Below are 6,978 nucleotides of genomic sequence, written 5' to 3'. Positions count from 1 at the left end.
TGAGGTGGGGAGTTGGAGGCTCAAACTAGTATCCTTGAATGGGTGACTTGCACTTTGGACTATGTGTGCTTAACCCAGTGTGCCACTGCTCTCAGGCTACCCTGTGATACCCTCTGGATATACTGTCTGAACTCTCTGCTTATAATTATTTTATTTGGGTAAAATATAAGCTCCAAAGGATGAGAACTAAAAACTAGGAAAATTTAGAGCCCTTCCACATTGGTGGAATCTTTAGGAATCTAGTAACTGGTCAATAGCAGCATATTCTATAATTAAAATACTATTTCTATCCATTCACTATTTAAAATAGAAGTTAGTCAATTAATATAATTAATAAATAGAATTTAGTTAATCATTTTATTGTGGTGGTTAATGGTTTATAGTATGGTTTTTTGATACATAAGTACAATTTCTCATGTCCCTGTGATAGATGTTGTAGAACATTAAATATGTTCTGTAGCAAAAAAGGACAGCATTGTAGATGTAGGCTGTGATATGAGTAGTTCTGCATTTTAGTCCATACAGTCTAGAATAACTGTGATAGTAAATGAAACCATGTAGCATATATGGAAAACCAAAATAAAATAATTAACCTTTTGAACTAAGGTTACACCCACCCGCATTCAAAAGCTATATGCCTATCATTCAAAATCAACTTAAGGCCTGCTACTGAACCATGTTTTAAGTGCAATGGTTAATCATAACAAATAGTGATGATGCAGTGGAATAGGCCATTATGAGATCAAGCCTGTCAGTTCTTGTCATGTCATAGGCTTGAACATGGCAAGTTAGAATTGGAAAGTGGCTGAGGTTGATTCTTTGATAGCTTTGATAGCTTAGTTCAGAATATGGGTGCAGACTGACAGTGTATGGTCCTGAATGGTCCTGAGAAGCAGTGCTTTGGAAAATGCTTCTAATGGTCAAGACTCTGAGTGGTATGAATCATGTGAAGAGAGATAAAGTAAACACAGACTCTTACCAGTTTTACATGTCATGAATCATAGCTCCTTCCTATGCCTACCTTGAACCATCATCTTTAAGATATAGACCAAATAATTAGATTCTAATAGAATATGTTGATAAGATTCTGTAGTTTATTCAGGATATAGTCTCTTTATCCTCTTATCATACTTACCACTTCTTCCATCAGATTACATTGTAATGTTTCCGTAGTTACTGGCATAGTGATCAGTGGGAGAGGTAGAAGAAAATCCTGAGTGATTGAGAATTTATCTTTAGAAATGGAGTAGGGGAGATAGCACAATGGTTATGCAAAAATGCTATTATCTTCAGAAGTAGTGTTGGTCTATTTTTAAAATTATTTATTTCTATTGAGATCTAAATATCTAATATATATCTAATAAAATGGATGACTATAATGTGTAATTCATGAACTCTTGTTATGTTGTCCAATAAGCACCACTATCAAATTCCAAAATATTTTATTGCCTTGGAGCTGGCAGTTGGCTTACCCAGTAGAGTGTATAGGGTACCTACACGCATGAGAACCTGACCACTAGGTGGGAATGTCTGCAGGGGGAAAGCTTCACCAGCATTGGGACAATGCTGTGGTATCTCCTCTCTATCTTTCTCCCTCTCTATCTCTCAAACTAAAAAAAAAAAAAAGCCACTGGGATGGAGCAGTGGAGTAATGCAAGTACAAAGCTCCACTGAAGCCTGGAGGCAAAAAAAAAAAAAATGACTGCCTCCAATATAAACCCTGATTCCAATAGCAGTTATTCCTGTTCTCCTCACCAGCACCAGCCTGTCTCAGCCGCTGGTGAGATAATCTACTTTTTGTTCATGTAAGTTAACTTATTTAAAATATTTCATACCAGTAGAGCTAAATGGTTGACAGTCTTTATGTGTCTGACTTAATTCACTAAACATATGATTGTGCATTTAACATTTTTAGAAACTGCTACACTGTTTTCCACAGTGGCTCCCTGGTTTGCATTTCCACAATCAATATAAACTTACTATTTCTTCACCAACATTATTATTTTATGCTTTTTATTTATATATATATACTACTGTTTGTAAATATGGTATTTCATTATAACTTTTACCTGCATGTCCCTAATTACTAATGATGTTGAGCATCTTTTCATGCTTTTAGTTATGATATGTGAATCTTCTTTTGAAGAAATAGCTATTCAAATCCTTCACACATTAAAATTTTTGTTGTACCTTTATTGAGTTATATAACATTTGTATCTTCATATCCTGGGTACTAGATCTTTATCAAATATATAGATTGAAAATACTTATCCCATTCTGTGAATTGGCTCCACTTTTTTGATTGAACACATGCTTTCTATCATTTGATTGAAGGACTAATGATTTAGAGTCAGCTGTTGACACCTGGGTACAATTTCTCACCTCTCTTTGATAGATGTCTGTAGAATACTTTCACCCCTAACTTATGTCCTTTTCCACCATTATGCAACAGAAATCCAAGGACCTCTCCATCCTTTCATTTGCCTTCCCTCCATAGAGTCCTTTGCTTTGATGCAATACAACACATTTTTAATAAAAAAAAGTTTGATGAATTAAATTTACCTATTTTTTTTCAACTTAGTTACGTGTGCATTTTATGTCATATATATGATAACATTGTCCAATCCATGGTCACAAAATCTATACATATTTTCCCCCAAGTCTTATTGTTTTATATCTTATCTTTTAAGTGTATCTTATTCAAGTAATATTTTGTTATCACTCTAGGCTAACATTTTCAGAGAGAGACAAAGAGGGCAGGTAGATAACTGAAGCTTCCTCCATTGCAATGGGGACCAGGCACAAACTTAGGTGATATGCAGGGCAAAGCAGGTCAAGAGGTCTATTTATCTACTGAAAAAAGGAGAGAGAGAGAGAGAAGATGGAGAGAATTACATTACTTTGGTTCATGTGATGCTAGGGTTTTGAACTCAGAACCTCATGCTTGCAAGTCTGCTATAAATGAAGACATTTGTAGAAGTGCCAGGAGATGGCTCACCTAGTAAAGCATATGACAGTATCAGAAGAGCCCCATAGATAATGGAGAAATGCTATATTTTCTCCCTTCCTCCTCTTAATAAAACATGAAAAAGATTGGGCCTAGGAATACTCAGAGGTATTGCACTTATGATTGATCTTGGTTTTATTCCTTGGTATCACATAAAGAAAAAGAAGAATTAAAGATTATTGTGTAAGAAATATTTGCCTAATCAAAGGTCACAGAGATGTTCTTCTATGTATTCCTCTAGAAATTGTGATATATTTATTTATTTATTTATTTATTTAATATTGGATAAGACAGAGAGAAATTGAGAAGAGAGGGGGAAAAAGAGAGGGAGAGAGACACCTGCAGTCCTACTTCACCACTCGGGAAACTTTCCTCCTGCAGATGGGGACCAGGGGCTTGAACTTGGGTCCTTGCACACTGTAATGTGTGTGCTTACCTAGGTGTGCCACCACTTGTGTAAGTTTTAAGATGTACATTTATATCTATGATCCATTTTGAGATAGTTTTTTTTTTTATAAATGATGTGAAATAACAGTTTTCTTTTAAATTTCTTATAGAAGACCAATTTTTGGTTGATTGAAAACACTTCTTTCTCTATTGAATTTCCTTTAAAGCATTGCTAAATAAATTGGCTATAAATATATAGGTCTTGGATCTCATTATTCCTTCCTAATGCCACAATGCCATGAGATCTGTCACTTTATAATATGTCTTTGGAGTTATATTATATGATTTCCAACTTTTTTTCTGTTTTTTCAAAATAGTTTTCAAAATAGTTAACTTAGTTGTGTATGTGTGTGTGTGTTCTATATAATATTTTAGAGCCAGTTTCTGGATTAGAGTAAATAGAATTGTCATGAGATTTTATTATTGTGGTAAAATATACATATATCTTTTCTCATCCTCTCTCATTTTTCTGCTCTTTAAAAGCATTTATTTGTTGATTTAACATTGGTTTATAATATTGTAAGATTTAGGGATTTAATTACATATATGTACACCTATACAACTTATCATATTTACCACTGAAGTTCCTGTGCCATTATCCCAAATAGAATCCTTGGTGTACTACTATTGAGTACATTCATGTTGTTGAGCAAGGATAGCCATTTCCAGAACATTTTTATCAACCCAAAAGGAAATCCTGAGCTCATTACACAATTATCTTTTGTGTACACTTCCTCCCAGCCTCTAGCAACCATGAATATGCTTTCTGTTTCTGATTTACTTACTTTGAAAGTTCATAAAAAATGTTATCATATAAATTTTAGCCTTTTGTGATTGGCTTCTTTCACTTTGCATAGTGTTTTTAAAATTCATCCTCTTGCAACATATGTTAGTACTTTGTTCCTTTTATGGCTGGAAAATATTTAATTGCATAATATACTGGTTTGAATAGTACCCTTTCCCAACATATTCATCATAGCCTAACTACCCAAACCTGTAAGTGTGACTTTATTTCTAAAATGGGTCTTCACAGATATAATCAAGCTAAAGGGGTCAAGGTGAGAAGAATAGAAATTCTGTGCTGAGCCCCAAGTTTAGTGACACACATAGAATAGAAGACCATGTAAAGATGGTGGCAGGGATAAGGATGATAAGGGAACACTTGACCTTTAGGGTTGTGAGAGAATTTATTTCTGCTGCTTTAAACTACCCACCCACCTTTTGGTACTTTATTAATTCTTCCATAGAAAATTAATATATATGGGTTTGTCATATTTTATTTATTTATTTATTTATTTATTTACAAGTTCATGGACATTTGGATCATTTTCATTTTTACTTTTATTAATAGTATTGTTTTGAACTACACACAATTTTTTTGTGGAAATGCCCATTTTCAATTCTTTGATTGTATACCCAGGAATGGAATTCATCGTCATATGGTAATTCTATATTTGACTTGCTGAGGTATATTAAACTATTTTTATAGCAGCTGTCCCACTTTGTACCTACCCCAGTTTTTCCACATTCTTGTCAACATTTGCCATTTTCTTTTAAATATATCCTTGCAAGTGGTTGTGAAGTGATCTCATTGTGGTTTTTGGTTTGTGTTTTAATAGTGAATACTGATTTTAAGCATTTTCTCATATGTTTATTGGTCACTCAGATATCCTCTTGAAAGAAATGTCTATTCAAGTTCTTGTTCATTTTAAAATTTGGTTATTTTTATTGTTGAGTTGCAAATGTTCTTTCGATGTTTTGAAATTGTTTTATGATCACATGATATGATTTGCTTTCTCCCATTCTATGGGTCATCCTCTATCTTTCTTGATACTGTCCTTTGAAGCATGAAAGTATTAAAATTTTCAACAAGGTTCAGTTTATCTGTTTTTTTTCCTCTGGTTGTTTGTGTCTTAGAAGTCTTAAGAAACCACTGCCACGGTTACAAATATTCATCTAGTTATTGTTTCAGAATCTTATTCCTTCAATTCTTATATTTAGGTCTTTGATATAGTTTGAGTAAATTTTGTATGAAGTATGAATTTTGTATGTAGTGAAGATTTAACTTCATTCTTTTGCATGTGGATAACCAGCTATCCCAACATCAATTACTGAAGGCACTATTCTTTCTGCATTGAATGATCTTGCCATTCTTATCAAAATCAGTGTGTAGGTTCACTTTCTTGATTCTCAGATCTATTCTGTTCATCTACTTGTGAATCCATATGCAGTGTAATACTGCTTTAATTCTTGTAAATATGCAGTGGGTTTTGAAATTGATAAGTGTGAATCCTCTGCCCCTTTTGGGCGTATTATTTTGTCTTTCCCTATAATCCCATGTGAATTTTAGGAACAGCTATTACATTTATGCAAAAACTATAATTGCAGTTTTGGTAGGGACTTCACTGAATCTATAGATTTTTTTTAGGGGGGGGGACCTATTGCCATCTTAACATTACTGTCCTCTACTCTATGACAGGATATGTAGTATATGTCTGTCCGTCGTCCTGTCGTCCGTTTCTCCATCTCTCTCTCTCTCTCTCTCCCTCCCTCTCCCTTTCCCTTTCCCTTCCCCCCTCTCTCCCTTTCCCTCTCTCTCCCTCTCCCTCTCCCTCCCCCTCCCCCTCCCCCTCTCTCTCTCCCTCTCTCCCTCTCTTTCTCCCCTCTTCCTCTCCCTCCTTTTTTTGGTCACTAGGGTTATCACTAGTGTTTGATGTCTGAAAGAGGAAGGACTGCATTATTCCCGGTGTCATTCCCCCACCATCTTTTTCATTATTTTATGGTAGAGACAGAAATAGAAAGGGGAGAGAGAGAGAGAGAAAGAGAGAGAGAGAGGGACCTACAACACTGTTGTACCACTTGAGAAGCTTACCATTTGATGGTAGGGGACAGGCACTTGAACCTGGGTTCTAGCACATGGTTACTTGTACATTCTGCCCCTTGTCTTTGTTTCTGTCTGTGATTTAAGGTGGAGAAAAGGCCACCAAGAACAACAGTCTTGAAGCCTTTCAAAGTAGCAAAACACAAAACAAAATAAGTAAAGATGTAAAATACAACTATCAGATGGTTTTGCTGATATGTGGAATAGAGATAATTGAAATACATGAACTTGGAAAAAATGAAGTGCTCAAACTATCTCTCAGATTTTATGAGAGCTAAATTTTGGTGGTGGATGCAGTATGACACCATGCCCCTGCAGTTCCATAATCTTAACAAACCAATATTAAATCACTAATAAAAATGTTTTATGTATCTTGGATTTTGATACACAACTTGTGCAATTGTACAAAATGTTTAGGTTAATTTAGGAATAATTAAAATTTTAACAGTACTAAGCCTTGTAGTTCATGAAGAAGTCCCTGTTATTTAGGTCTTTTCTTTTAAGAGTTTTTGTTTTTTATTAAGGAAAAATCCTATAGACAACCACAACTACAAACTAACACACAAAAGTCAAACCAGTAGAAAGGTTGTACAGAGTTTGAGCTTTCAGACTCTTCATATATTGTATTGCATTTATGTCTAAA

The sequence above is a fragment of the Erinaceus europaeus genome, chromosome 2, assembly GCF_950295315.1.
Source record: "Erinaceus europaeus chromosome 2, mEriEur2.1, whole genome shotgun sequence".
NCBI lineage: Eukaryota > Metazoa > Chordata > Mammalia > Eulipotyphla > Erinaceidae > Erinaceus > Erinaceus europaeus.
The sequence above is the reverse complement of the archived record's forward strand: the minus strand, read 5'-3'. Positions refer to the sequence as shown.